This window comes from Somniosus microcephalus, unplaced genomic scaffold (assembly GCF_052327205.1).
Source record: "Somniosus microcephalus isolate GS21.2 unplaced genomic scaffold, FLI_Smic_1.0 unresolved_chr2, whole genome shotgun sequence".
Taxonomy (NCBI): Eukaryota; Metazoa; Chordata; class Chondrichthyes; order Squaliformes; family Somniosidae; genus Somniosus; species Somniosus microcephalus.
This window is the reverse complement of record NW_028225180.1, coordinates 36,657,802-36,671,267: the sequence shown is the minus strand read 5'-3', so window position 1 is coordinate 36,671,267 and position 13,466 is coordinate 36,657,802. Positions and strand designations below refer to the sequence as shown.

At 43.9% G+C, this 13,466-nt stretch overlaps 4 non-coding genes across 4 annotated transcripts; all 4 read left to right on the top strand.

Annotated features, from left to right (window-relative positions):
- Window positions 1-435: 435 nt before the first annotated feature.
- trnak-uuu (transfer RNA lysine (anticodon UUU)) lies at window positions 436-508 on the top strand. Its single transcript has one exon. It is a non-coding gene; the product is annotated as a tRNA-Lys (tRNA).
- Window positions 509-3,826: 3,318 nt separating this feature from the next.
- trnak-uuu (transfer RNA lysine (anticodon UUU)) lies at window positions 3,827-3,899 on the top strand. Its single transcript has one exon. It is a non-coding gene; the product is annotated as a tRNA-Lys (tRNA).
- Window positions 3,900-7,217: 3,318 nt separating this feature from the next.
- Window positions 7,218-7,290, top strand: trnak-uuu (transfer RNA lysine (anticodon UUU)). The gene has a single exon. It is a non-coding gene; the product is annotated as a tRNA-Lys (tRNA).
- A 3,313-nt stretch (window positions 7,291-10,603) lies between these two features.
- trnak-uuu (transfer RNA lysine (anticodon UUU)) lies at window positions 10,604-10,676 on the top strand. Its single transcript has one exon. It is a non-coding gene; the product is annotated as a tRNA-Lys (tRNA).
- Window positions 10,677-13,466: the final 2,790 nt, after the last annotated feature.

Below are 13,466 nucleotides of genomic sequence, written 5' to 3'. Positions count from 1 at the left end.
TATTTATTAATATATTTTAAAACTTTGCAACCAAACGTCTGATTCTTTAAATAGGGTATTTTCTAATATCACCGGTTTCAAGTGTAAATTTACTTGTTGTCTTCACTGATAAAAGCAACGCTCGAATAGGGCCTTGAATCCTGGACACTCACATTAAAAGTCTGATGTTTTATTGACTGAACTATCCGGGGTCATACAGCAAGTATCTTATGCAGATCTTTGCCCTGCCGCTAAAGTAGCAGTTAGCTCGCGATTTTTACTTTCACTCACGCAGCCTCACAAAACATAAAAGAGCGTGGTGGCGGTAAGGGTATTTATGAAGTGTGGGTGTGTGAGCGAAATGCGCTGTGCAGCCGGGATCAGTACAGGAGGATGTCAACGATGTAATGTTGCATCTCGGCCAGTGAATGTCGCTGTGTTAGCTTACATGCATGAGCCCGGATAGCTCAGTCGGTAGAGCATCAGACTTTTAATCTGAGGGTCCAGGGTTCAAGTCCCTGTTCGGGCGCTGCTTTTATCAGTAAAGACAACACCTAAACTTACACTTAAAAGCAGTGACATTAGAAAATACCCCATCAAAAGAATCAGACATTTGCTTGCAAAATTTTAAAATATATTAAGTAAACACTAGAATATGTAATATATTTCAAAATTCAGATGTGACAAATATGCAACACAAATCAAAAAGTTTTATTGAAACATCAGGGATGACCAGCTTGAAATGCTCGTGTTTCATGGGGCTGCATGAACGTTGCAACTGATCATCTCGAAACTATCGCTCCATGTACCTTAAAGCACGGCCACTGTGACTAATCATTAAAATGCGTTAATCAGATCAGCATGAACGGTTTCTTTTTCACGGGGTTGCCTGAAAGACGAAATTGAGAATTTTTAATGAAAAGCAGCACCCAAACAAAGACCTGAACCCTGAGATTAAAAGTCTGATGTTTCACCGACTGAACTATCTGGGCTCACGCTCTTTTCACAACACAGCGACATCCAGTGGCTGATATTGAACATTACATCGTTCACATTCTGCATTTCATTCTGCTGTCATCCCGTCTGGCGGGGACCGACAACAATGGCTTTGGTCTTCCCTATATTTAATTGGAGAAAATGTCTCCTCATTCAGTACTGGACTAGCAGTCTGACAATTTAGAAACCGTGGAGGGTGTTGAGAGAGGTGGTGGTGAGGTGGAGCTGGGTGTTATCCGCATACATGTGGAGACTGACACTGTGTTTTCAGATGATGTCGCTGAGGGCTGGCATGTGGATGAGAAATAAGAAGGGGCCAAGGATAGATCCTTGTGGGACACCAGAGGTGTTGATGCAGGAGCCGAAAGAAAAGCAGTTGCAGATGATTCTCTGTTTAATTTTGAATTAATCCAATAATAGCGCATCAGACTTTTATTCTGAGGGCTCAGGTCTTTGTTCAGGGATTCGGCATTGATAATGCTGTTGAATATGAAGAGGTGGTGGTTAGAGGCTCTTTTGTTGCAGATAGTCATTGCCGGGCACTTGTGTGGCGCAAATGTTACTTGTCACGTATCAGCCCCAGCCTGAATGTCGTCCAAGTCTTGCTGCATGTGGGCACGGGCTGCTTCATTATCTGAGGAGTTGTGAATGGAACTGAACACTGTGCAGTCATCAGCGAACATCCCCAGTTCTGAACTTATGTTGGAGGGAAGATGGTTGGACCTAGGACACTGCCCGGAGGAACTCCTGCAGCGATGTCCTGTGGCTCAGATGATTGGCCTCCAACAACCACAACCATCTTCCATTGTGCTGGGTGTGACTCCAACCAGTGGAGAGTTTTCCCTCCGATTCCCATTGACTTCAATTTTACTCGGGCTCCTTGATGCCACACACCTGGTCAAATGCTGCCTTGATGTCAAGGGCAGTCACTCTCACCTCACCTCTGGAATTCAGCTCCTTTGTCCATGGTTGGACCAAGGCTGTAATGAGGTCTGGAGCCGAGTGGTCCTGGCGGAACCCAAACTGAGCATCAGTGAGCAAGTTATTGGTGAGTAAGTGCCACTTGATAGCACTGTCGATGACAACTTCCATCATTTTGCTGATGACTGAGAGTAGACTGCTGGGGCAGTAATTGGCTGGATTGGATTTCTCCTGCTTTTTGTGGACAGGACATACCTGGGCAGCTTTCTGCATTGTCGGGTAGATGCCAGTGTTGTAGCTGCACTGAAACAGCTTGGCTAGAGGTGCGCCTAGTTCTGGAGCACAAGACATCAGCAGAACAGCCGGGATGTTGTTAGAGTCCATAGCCTTTGTTGTATCCAGTGCGCTCAGCCCTTTCTTAATATCACGTGGAGTGAATCAAATTGGCTGAAGACTGGCTTCTGTGATGGTAGGAACCTCAGGAGGTGGCCGAGATGAATCATTTCACTCGGCACTTCTGGTTGAAGATAGTTGCAAATGCTTCAACCTTATCTTTTGCACAGCGTGCTGGCCTCCACCATCATTGATGATGGGAATGTTCATGGAGTCTCCTCCTCCCGTTAGTTATTTAAAGATCTACCACCATTGATGACTGGATGGTCACAGGACTGCAGTGCTTTGATCTGATCGGTTGGTTGTGGGATCGCTTAGCACAGGGTTGTTTTGATGATTTGTATGCATGGTCCCCCGTCCGTGTTTATTCTTGCTCACCCAGTAACCAGTGCATGTATTTGAAAGGATTTTTTGATGGGTCTGCTACTTACAGGTTATGCACATCTTCGCACTGAATCTAAAGTTGCAGTTAACTGACGATTGTCAGTGTCTACTTTCACTCCCGTAGCCCCATAGGCAGAGAGTGGGCGTGTGATAGAAATGCGCTGTACAGATGGGATTATGCAGAAGGAAATGCAGAATATGAAAAGACTTGCCAAAATCCATATACACTACATCAAACGCGCTACCCCTATCGAACCTCCTTGTTGCCTCCTCAAAAAATTCAATCAAAGTTAATCAGACACGATCTTCCCTTGGCAAATCAATGCTGACTGTCGCTGATTACTCCTTGTCTTTCTACATGACGATTTATCCTGGCCTTCAGAATTTTTTCCAATAATTTTCACAGCACCAGGATTAGCCTGACTGGTCTGTAATTACTCGGTCTATCCCTTTTTCCTTTTTTAAACAACGGAAACACATTAGCAGTCCTCCAAGATGTGGATTGTATTTAAGTAGCAGGCACATTCAGAAATTCTTTCAAATGTGTGTGCTGGAACTGGGGGTAAATATACTTTAAAGCTTTGCAAGCAAATCTGTTTTTCTGACATAGTATATTATAAAGTCTCTGCTTTCAAGTGTAAATTTTGTGTTGTCTTCATTGACACCTGAATTATGAAATATATTACATTTTCCATTAATAATTTATATAAGTATTTATTAATATATTTTAAAACTTTGCAACCAAACGTCTGATTCTTTAAATAGGGTATTTTCTAATATCACCGGTTTCAAGTGTAAATTTACTTGTTGTCTTCACTGATAAAAGCAACGCTCGAATAGGGCCTTGAATCCTGGACACTCACATTAAAAGTCTGATGTTTTATTGACTGAACTATCCGGGGTCATACAGCAAGTATCTTATGCAGATCTTTGCCCTGCCGCTAAAGTAGCAGTTAGCTCGCGATTTTTACTTTCACTCACGCAGCCTCACAAAACACAAAACATAAAAGAGCGTGGTGGCGGTAAGGGTATTTATGAAGTGTGGGTGTGTGAGCGAAATGCGCTGTGCAGCCGGGATCAGTACAGGAGGATGTCAACGATGTAATGTTGCATCTCGGCCAGTGAATGTCGCTGTGTTAGCTTACATGCATGAGCCCGGATAGCTCAGTCGGTAGAGCATCAGACTTTTAATCTGAGGGTCCAGGGTTCAAGTCCCTGTTCGGGCGCTGCTTTTATCAGTAAAGACAACACCTAAACTTACACTTAAAAGCAGTGACATTAGAAAATACCCCATCAAAAGAATCAGACATTTGCTTGCAAAATTTTAAAATATATTAAGTAAACACTAGAATATGTAATATATTTCAAAATTCAGATGTGACAAATATGCAACACAAATCAAAAAGTTTTATTGAAACATCAGGGATGACCAGCTTGAAATGCTCGTGTTTCATGGGGCTGCATGAACGTTGCAACTGATCATCTCGAAACTATCGCTCCATGTACCTTAAAGCACGGCCACTGTGACTAATCATTAAAATGCGTTAATCAGATCAGCATGAACGGTTTCTTTTTCACGGGGTTGCCTGAAAGACGAAATTGAGAATTTTTAATGAAAAGCAGCACCCAAACAAAGACCTGAACCCTGAGATTAAAAGTCTGATGTTTCACCGACTGAACTATCTGGGCTCACGCTCTTTTCACAACACAGCGACATCCAGTGGCTGATATTGAACATTACATCGTTCACATTCTGCATTTCATTCTGCTGTCATCCCGTCTGGCGGGGACCGACAACAATGGCTTTGGTCTTCCCTATATTTAATTGGAGAAAATGTCTCCTCATTCAGTACTGGACTAGCAGTCTGACAATTTAGAAACCGTGGAGGGTGTTGAGAGAGGTGGTGGTGAGGTGGAGCTGGGTGTTATCCGCATACATGTGGAGACTGACACTGTGTTTTCAGATGATGTCGCTGAGGGCTGGCATGTGGATGAGAAATAAGAAGGGGCCAAGGATAGATCCTTGTGGGACACCAGAGGTGTTGATGCAGGAGCCGAAAGAAAAGCAGTTGCAGATGATTCTCTGTTTAATTTTGAATTAATCCAATAATAGCGCATCAGACTTTTATTCTGAGGGCTCAGGTCTTTGTTCAGGGATTCGGCATTGATAATGCTGTTGAATATGAAGAGGTGGTGGTTAGAGGCTCTTTTGTTGCAGATAGTCATTGCCGGGCACTTGTGTGGCGCAAATGTTACTTGTCACGTATCAGCCCCAGCCTGAATGTCGTCCAAGTCTTGCTGCATGTGGGCACGGGCTGCTTCATTATCTGAGGAGTTGTGAATGGAACTGAACACTGTGCAGTCATCAGCGAACATCCCCAGTTCTGAACTTATGTTGGAGGGAAGATGGTTGGACCTAGGACACTGCCCGGAGGAACTCCTGCAGCGATGTCCTGTGGCTCAGATGATTGGCCTCCAACAACCACAACCATCTTCCATTGTGCTGGGTGTGACTCCAACCAGTGGAGAGTTTTCCCTCCGATTCCCATTGACTTCAATTTTACTCGGGCTCCTTGATGCCACACACCTGGTCAAATGCTGCCTTGATGTCAAGGGCAGTCACTCTCACCTCACCTCTGGAATTCAGCTCCTTTGTCCATGGTTGGACCAAGGCTGTAATGAGGTCTGGAGCCGAGTGGTCCTGGCGGAACCCAAACTGAGCATCAGTGAGCAAGTTATTGGTGAGTAAGTGCCACTTGATAGCACTGTCGATGACAACTTCCATCATTTTGCTGATGACTGAGAGTAGACTGCTGGGGCAGTAATTGGCTGGATTGGATTTCTCCTGCTTTTTGTGGACAGGACATACCTGGGCAGCTTTCTGCATTGTCGGGTAGATGCCAGTGTTGTAGCTGCACTGAAACAGCTTGGCTAGAGGTGCGCCTAGTTCTGGAGCACAAGACATCAGCAGAACAGCCGGGATGTTGTTAGAGTCCATAGCCTTTGTTGTATCCAGTGCGCTCAGCCCTTTCTTAATATCACGTGGAGTGAATCAAATTGGCTGAAGACTGGCTTCTGTGATGGTAGGAACCTCAGGAGGTGGCCGAGATGAATCATTTCACTCGGCACTTCTGGTTGAAGATAGTTGCAAATGCTTCAACCTTATCTTTTGCACAGCGTGCTGGCCTCCACCATCATTGATGATGGGAATGTTCATGGAGTCTCCTCCTCCCGTTAGTTATTTAAAGATCTACCACCATTGATGACTGGATGGTCACAGGACTGCAGTGCTTTGATCTGATCGGTTGGTTGTGGGATCGCTTAGCACAGGGTTGTTTTGATGATTTGTATGCATGGTCCCCCGTCCGTGTTTATTCTTGCTCACCCAGTAACCAGTGCATGTATTTGAAAGGATTTTTTGATGGGTCTGCTACTTACAGGTTATGCACATCTTCGCACTGAATCTAAAGTTGCAGTTAACTGACGATTGTCAGTGTCTACTTTCACTCCCGTAGCCCCATAGGCAGAGAGTGGGCGTGTGATAGAAATGCGCTGTACAGATGGGATTATGCAGAAGGAAATGCAGAATATGAAAAGACTTGCCAAAATCCATATACACTACATCAAACGCGCTACCCCTATCGAACCTCCTTGTTGCCTCCTCAAAAAATTCAATCAAAGTTAATCAGACACGATCTTCCCTTGGCAAATCAATGCTGACTGTCGCTGATTACTCCTTGTCTTTCTACATGACGATTTATCCTGGCCTTCAGAATTTTTTCCAATAATTTTCACAGCACCAGGATTAGCCTGACTGGTCTGTAATTACTCGGTCTATCCCTTTTTCCTTTTTTAAACAACGGAAACACATTAGCAGTCCTCCAAGATGTGGATTGTATTTAAGTAGCAGGCACATTCAGAAATTCTTTCAAATGTGTGTGCTGGAACTGGGGGTAAATATACTTTAAAGCTTTGCAAGCAAATCTGTTTTTCTGACATAGTATATTATAAAGTCTCTGCTTTCAAGTGTAAATTTTGTGTTGTCTTCATTGACACCTGAATTATGAAATATATTACATTTTCCATTAATAATTTATATAAGTATTTATTAATATATTTTAAAACTTTGCAACCAAACGTCTGATTCTTTAAATAGGGTATTTTCTAATATCACCGGTTTCAAGTGTAAATTTACTTGTTGTCTTCACTGATAAAAGCAACGCTCGAATAGGGCCTTGAATCCTGGACACTCACATTAAAAGTCTGATGTTTTATTGACTGAACTATCCGGGGTCATACAGCAAGTATCTTATGCAGATCTTTGCCCTGCCGCTAAAGTAGCAGTTAGCTCGCGATTTTTACTTTCACTCACGCAGCCTCACAAAACACAAAACATAAAAGAGCGTGGTGGCGGTAAGGGTATTTATGAAGTGTGGGTGTGTGAGCGAAATGCGCTGTGCAGCCGGGATCAGTACAGGAGGATGTCAACGATGTAATGTTGCATCTCGGCCAGTGAATGTCGCTGTGTTAGCTTACATGCATGAGCCCGGATAGCTCAGTCGGTAGAGCATCAGACTTTTAATCTGAGGGTCCAGGGTTCAAGTCCCTGTTCGGGCGCTGCTTTTATCAGTAAAGACAACACCTAAACTTACACTTAAAAGCAGTGACATTAGAAAATACCCCATCAAAAGAATCAGACATTTGCTTGCAAAATTTTAAAATATATTAAGTAAACACTAGAATATGTAATATATTTCAAAATTCAGATGTGACAAATATGCAACACAAATCAAAAAGTTTTATTGAAACATCAGGGATGACCAGCTTGAAATGCTCGTGTTTCATGGGGCTGCATGAACGTTGCAACTGATCATCTCGAAACTATCGCTCCATGTACCTTAAAGCACCGCCACTGTGACTAATCATTAAAATGCGTTAATCAGATCAGCATGAACGGTTTCTTTTTCACGGGGTTGCCTGAAAGACGAAATTGAGCATTTTTAATGAAAAGCAGCACCCAAACAAAGACCTGAACCCTGAGATTAAAAGTCTGATGTTTCAGCGACTGATCTATCTGGGCTCACGCTCTTTTCACAACACAGCGACATCCAGTGGCTGATATTGAACATTACATCGTTCACATTCTGCATTTCATTTTGCTGTCATCCCGTCTGGCGGGGACCGACAACAATGGCTTTGGTCTTCCCTATATTTAATTGGAGAAAATGTCTCCTCATTCAGTACTGGACTCGCAGTCTGACAATTTAGAAACCGTGGAGGGTGTTGAGAGAGGTGGTGGTGAGGTGGAGCTGGGTGTTATCCGCATACATGTGGAGACTGACACTGTGTTTTCAGATGATGTTGCTGAGGGCTGGCATGTGGATGAGAAATAAGAAGGGGCCAAGGATAGATCCTTGTGGGACACCAGAGGTGTTGATGCAGGAGCCGAAAGAAAAGCAGTTGCAGATGATTCTCTGTTTAATTTTGAATTAATCCAATAATAGCGCATCAGACTTTTATTCTGAGGGCTCAGGTCTTTGTTCAGGGATTCGGCATTGATAATGCTGTTGAATATGAAGAGGTGGTGGTTAGAGGCTCTTTTGTTGCAGATAGTCATTGCCGGGCACTTGTGTGGCGCAAATGTTACTTGTCACTTATCAGCCCCAGCCTGAATGTCGTCCAAGTCTTGCTGCATGTGGGCACGGGCTGCTTCATTATCTGAGGAGTTGTGAATGGAACTGAACACTGTGCAGTCATCAGCGAACATCCCCAGTTCTGAACTTATGTTGGAGGGAAGATGGTTGGACCTAGGACACTGCCCGGAGGAACTCCTGCAGCGATGTCCTGTGGCTCAGATGATTGGCCTCCAACAACCACAACCATCTTCCATTGTGCTGGGTGTGACTCCAACCAGTGGAGAGTTTTCCCTCCGATTCCCATTGACTTCAATTTTACTCGGGCTCCTTGATGCCACACACCTGGTCAAATGCTGCCTTGATGTCAAGGGCAGTCACTCTCACCTCACCTCTGGAATTCAGCTCCTTTGTCCATGGTTGGACCAAGGCTGTAATGAGGTCTGGAGCCGAGTGGTCCTGGCGGAACCCAAACTGAGCATCAGTGAGCAAGTTATTGGTGAGTAAGTGCCACTTGATAGCACTGTCGATGACAACTTCCATCATTTTGCTGATGACTGAGAGTAGACTGCTGGGGCAGTAATTGGCTGGATTGGATTTCTCCTGCTTTTTGTGGACATACCTGGGCAGCTTTCTGCATTGTCGGGTAGATGCCAGTGTTGTAGCTGCACTGAAACAGCTTGGCTAGAGGTGCGCCTAGTTCTGGAGCACAAGACATCAGCAGAACAGCCGGGATGTTGTTAGAGTCCATAGCCTTTGTTGTATCCAGTGCGCTCAGCCCTTTCTTAATATCACGTGGAGTGAATCAAATTGGCTGAAGACTGGCTTCTGTGATGGTAGGAACCTCAGGAGGTGGCCGAGATGAATCATTTCACTCGGCACTTCTGGTTGAAGATAGTTGCAAATGCTTCAACCTTATCTTTTGCACAGCGTGCTGGCCTCCACCATCATTGATGATGGGAATGTTCATGGAGTCTCCTCCTCCCGTTAGTTATTTAAAGATCTACCACCATTGATGACTGGATGGTCACAGGACTGCAGTGCTTTGATCTGATCGGTTGGTTGTGGGATCGCTTAGCACAGGGTTGTTTTGATGATTTGTATGCATGGTCCCCCGTCCGTGTTTATTCTTGCTCACCCAGTAACCAGTGCATGTATTTGAAAGGATTTTTTGATGGGTCTGCTACTTACAGGTTATGCACATCTTCGCACTGAATCTAAAGTTGCAGTTAACTGACGATTGTCAGTGTCTACTTTCACTCCCGTAGCCCCATAGGCAGAGAGTGGGCGTGTGATAGAAATGCGCTGTACAGATGGGATTATGCAGAAGGAAATGCAGAATATGAAAAGACTTGCCAAAATCCATATACACTACATCAAACGCGCTACCCCTATCGAACCTCCTTGTTGCCTCCTCAAAAAATTCAATCAAAGTTAATCAGACACGATCTTCCCTTGGCAAATCAATGCTGACTGTCGCTGATTACTCCTTGTCTTTCTACATGACGATTTATCCTGGCCTTCAGAATTTTTTCCAATAATTTTCACAGCACCAGGATTAGCCTGACTGGTCTGTAATTACTCGGTCTATCCCTTTTTCCTTTTTTAAACAACGGAAACACATTAGCAGTCCTCCAAGATGTGGATTGTATTTAAGTAGCAGGCACATTCAGAAATTCTTTCAAATGTGTGTGCTGGAACTGGGGGTAAATATACTTTAAAGCTTTGCAAGCAAATCTGTTTTTCTGACATAGTATATTATAAAGTCTCTGCTTTCAAGTGTAAATTTTGTGTTGTCTTCATTGACACCTGAATTATGAAATATATTACATTTTCCATTAATAATTTATATAAGTATTTATTAATATATTTTAAAACTTTGCAACCAAACGTCTGATTCTTTAAATAGGGTATTTTCTAATATCACCGGTTTCAAGTGTAAATTTACTTGTTGTCTTCACTGATAAAAGCAACGCTCGAATAGGGCCTTGAATCCTGGACACTCACATTAAAAGTCTGATGTTTTATTGACTGAACTATCCGGGGTCATACAGCAAGTATCTTATGCAGATCTTTGCCCTGCCGCTAAAGTAGCAGTTAGCTCGCGATTTTTACTTTCACTCACGCAGCCTCACAAAACACAAAACATAAAAGAGCGTGGTGGCGGTAAGGGTATTTATGAAGTGTGGGTGTGTGAGCGAAATGCGCTGTGCAGCCGGGATCAGTACAGGAGGATGTCAACGATGTAATGTTGCATCTCGGCCAGTGAATGTCGCTGTGTTAGCTTACATGCATGAGCCCGGATAGCTCAGTCGGTAGAGCATCAGACTTTTAATCTGAGGGTCCAGGGTTCAAGTCCCTGTTCGGGCGCTGCTTTTATCAGTAAAGACAACACCTAAACTTACACTTAAAAGCAGTGACATTAGAAAATACCCCATCAAAAGAATCAGACATTTGCTTGCAAAATTTTAAAATATATTAAGTAAACACTAGAATATGTAATATATTTCAAAATTCAGATGTGACAAATATGCAACACAAATCAAAAAGTTTTATTGAAACATCAGGGATGACCAGCTTGAAATGCTCGTGTTTCATGGGGCTGCATGAACGTTGCAACTGATCATCTCGAAACTATCGCTCCATGTACCTTAAAGCACCGCCACTGTGACTAATCATTAAAATGCGTTAATCAGATCAGCATGAACGGTTTCTTTTTCACGGGGTTGCCTGAAAGACGAAATTGAGAATTTTTAATGAAAAGCAGCACCCAAACAAAGACCTGAACCCTGAGATTAAAAGTCTGATGTTTCAGCGACTGAACTATCTGGGCTCACGCTCTTTTCACAACACAGCGACATCCAGTGGCTGATATTGAACATTACATCGTTCACATTCTGCATTTCATTCTGCTGTCATCCCGTCTGGCGGGGACCGACAACAATGGCTTTGGTCTTCCCTATATTTAATTGGAGAAAATGTCTCCTCATTCAGTACTGGACTAGCAGTCTGACAATTTAGAAACCGTGGAGGGTGTTGAGAGAGGTGGTGGTGAGGTGGAGCTGGGTGTTATCCGCATACATGTGGAGACTGACACTGTGTTTTCAGATGATGTTGCTGAGGGCTGGCATGTGGATGAGAAATAAGAAGGGGCCAAGGATAGATCCTTGTGGGACACCAGAGGTGTTGATGCAGGAGCCGAAAGAAAAGCAGTTGCAGATGATTCTCTGTTTAATTTTGAATTAATCCAATAATAGCGCATCAGACTTTTATTCTGAGGGCTCAGGTCTTTGTTCAGGGATTCGGCATTGATAATGCTGTTGAATATGAAGAGGTGGTGGTTAGAGGCTCTTTTGTTGCAGATAGTCATTGCCGGGCACTTGTGTGGCGCAAATGTTACTTGTCACTTATCAGCCCCAGCCTGAATGTCGTCCAAGTCTTGCTGCATGTGGGCACGGGCTGCTTCATTATCTGAGGAGTTGTGAATGGAACTGAACACTGTGCAGTCATCAGCGAACATCCCCAGTTCTGAACTTATGTTGGAGGGAAGATGGTTGGACCTAGGACACTGCCCGGAGGAACTCCTGCAGCGATGTCCTGTGGCTCAGATGATTGGCCTCCAACAACCACAACCATCTTCCATTGTGCTGGGTGTGACTCCAACCAGTGGAGAGTTTTCCCTCCGATTCCCATTGACTTCAATTTTAATCGGGCTCCTTGATGCCACACACCTGGTCAAATGCTGCCTTGATGTCAAGGGCAGTCACTCTCACCTCACCTCTGGAATTCAGCTCCTTTGTCCATGGTTGGACCAAGGCTGTAATGAGGTCTGGAGCCGAGTGGTCCTGGCGGAACCCAAACTGAGCATCAGTGAGCAAGTTATTGGTGAGTAAGTGCCACTTGATAGCACTGTCGATGACAACTTCCATCATTTTGCTGATGACTGAGAGTAGACTGCTGGGGCAGTAATTGGCTGGATTGGATTTCTCCTGCTTTTTGTGGACAGGACATACCTGGGCAGCTTTCTGCATTGTCGGGTAGATGCCAGTGTTGTAGCTGCACTGAAACAGCTTGGCTAGAGGTGCGCCTAGTTCTGGAGCACAAGACATCAGCAGAACAGCCGGGATGTTGTTAGAGTCCATAGCCTTTGTTGTATCCAGTGCGCTCAGCCCTTTCTTAATATCACGTGGAGTGAATCAAATTGGCTGAAGACTGGCTTCTGTGATGGTAGGAACCTCAGGAGGTGGCCGAGATGAATCATTTCACTCGGCACTTCTGGTTGAAGATAGTTGCAAATGCTTCAACCTTATCTTTTGCACAGCGTGCTGGCCTCCAGCATCATTGATGATGGGAATGTTCATGGAGTCTCCTCCTCCCGTTAGTTATTTAAAGATCTACCACCATTGATGACTGGATGGTCACAGGACTGCAGTGCTTTGATCTGATCGGTTGGTTGTGGGATCGCTTAGCACAGGGTTGTTTTGATGATTTGTATGCATGGTCCCCCGTCCGTGTTTATTCTTGCTCACCCAGTAACCAGTGCATGTATTTGAAAGGATTTTTTGATGGGTCTGCTACTTACAGGTTATGCACATCTTCGCACTGAATCTAAAGTTGCAGTTAACTGACGATTGTCAGTGTCTACTTTCACTCCCGTAGCCCCATAGGCAGAGAGTGGGCGTGTGATAGAAATGCGCTGTACAGATGGGATTATGCAGAAGGAAATGCAGAATATGAAAAGACTTGCCAAAATCCATATACACTACATCAAACGCGCTACCCCTATCGAACCTCCTTGTTGCCTCCTCAAAAAATTCAATCAAAGTTAATCAGACACGATCTTCCCTTGGCAAATCAATGCTGACTGTCGCTGATTACTCCTTGTCTTTCTACATGACGATTTATCCTGGCCTTCAGAATTTTTTCCAATAATTTTCACAGCACCAGGATTAGCCTGACTGGTCTGTAATTACTCGGTCTATCCCTTTTTCCTTTTATAAACAACGGAAACACATTAGCAGTCCTCCAAGATGTGGATTGTATTTAAGTAGCAGGCACATTCAGAAATTCTTTCAAATGTGTGTGCTGGAACTGGGGGTAAATATACTTTAAAGCTTTGCAAGCAAATCTGTTTTTCTGACATAGTATTTTATAAAGTCT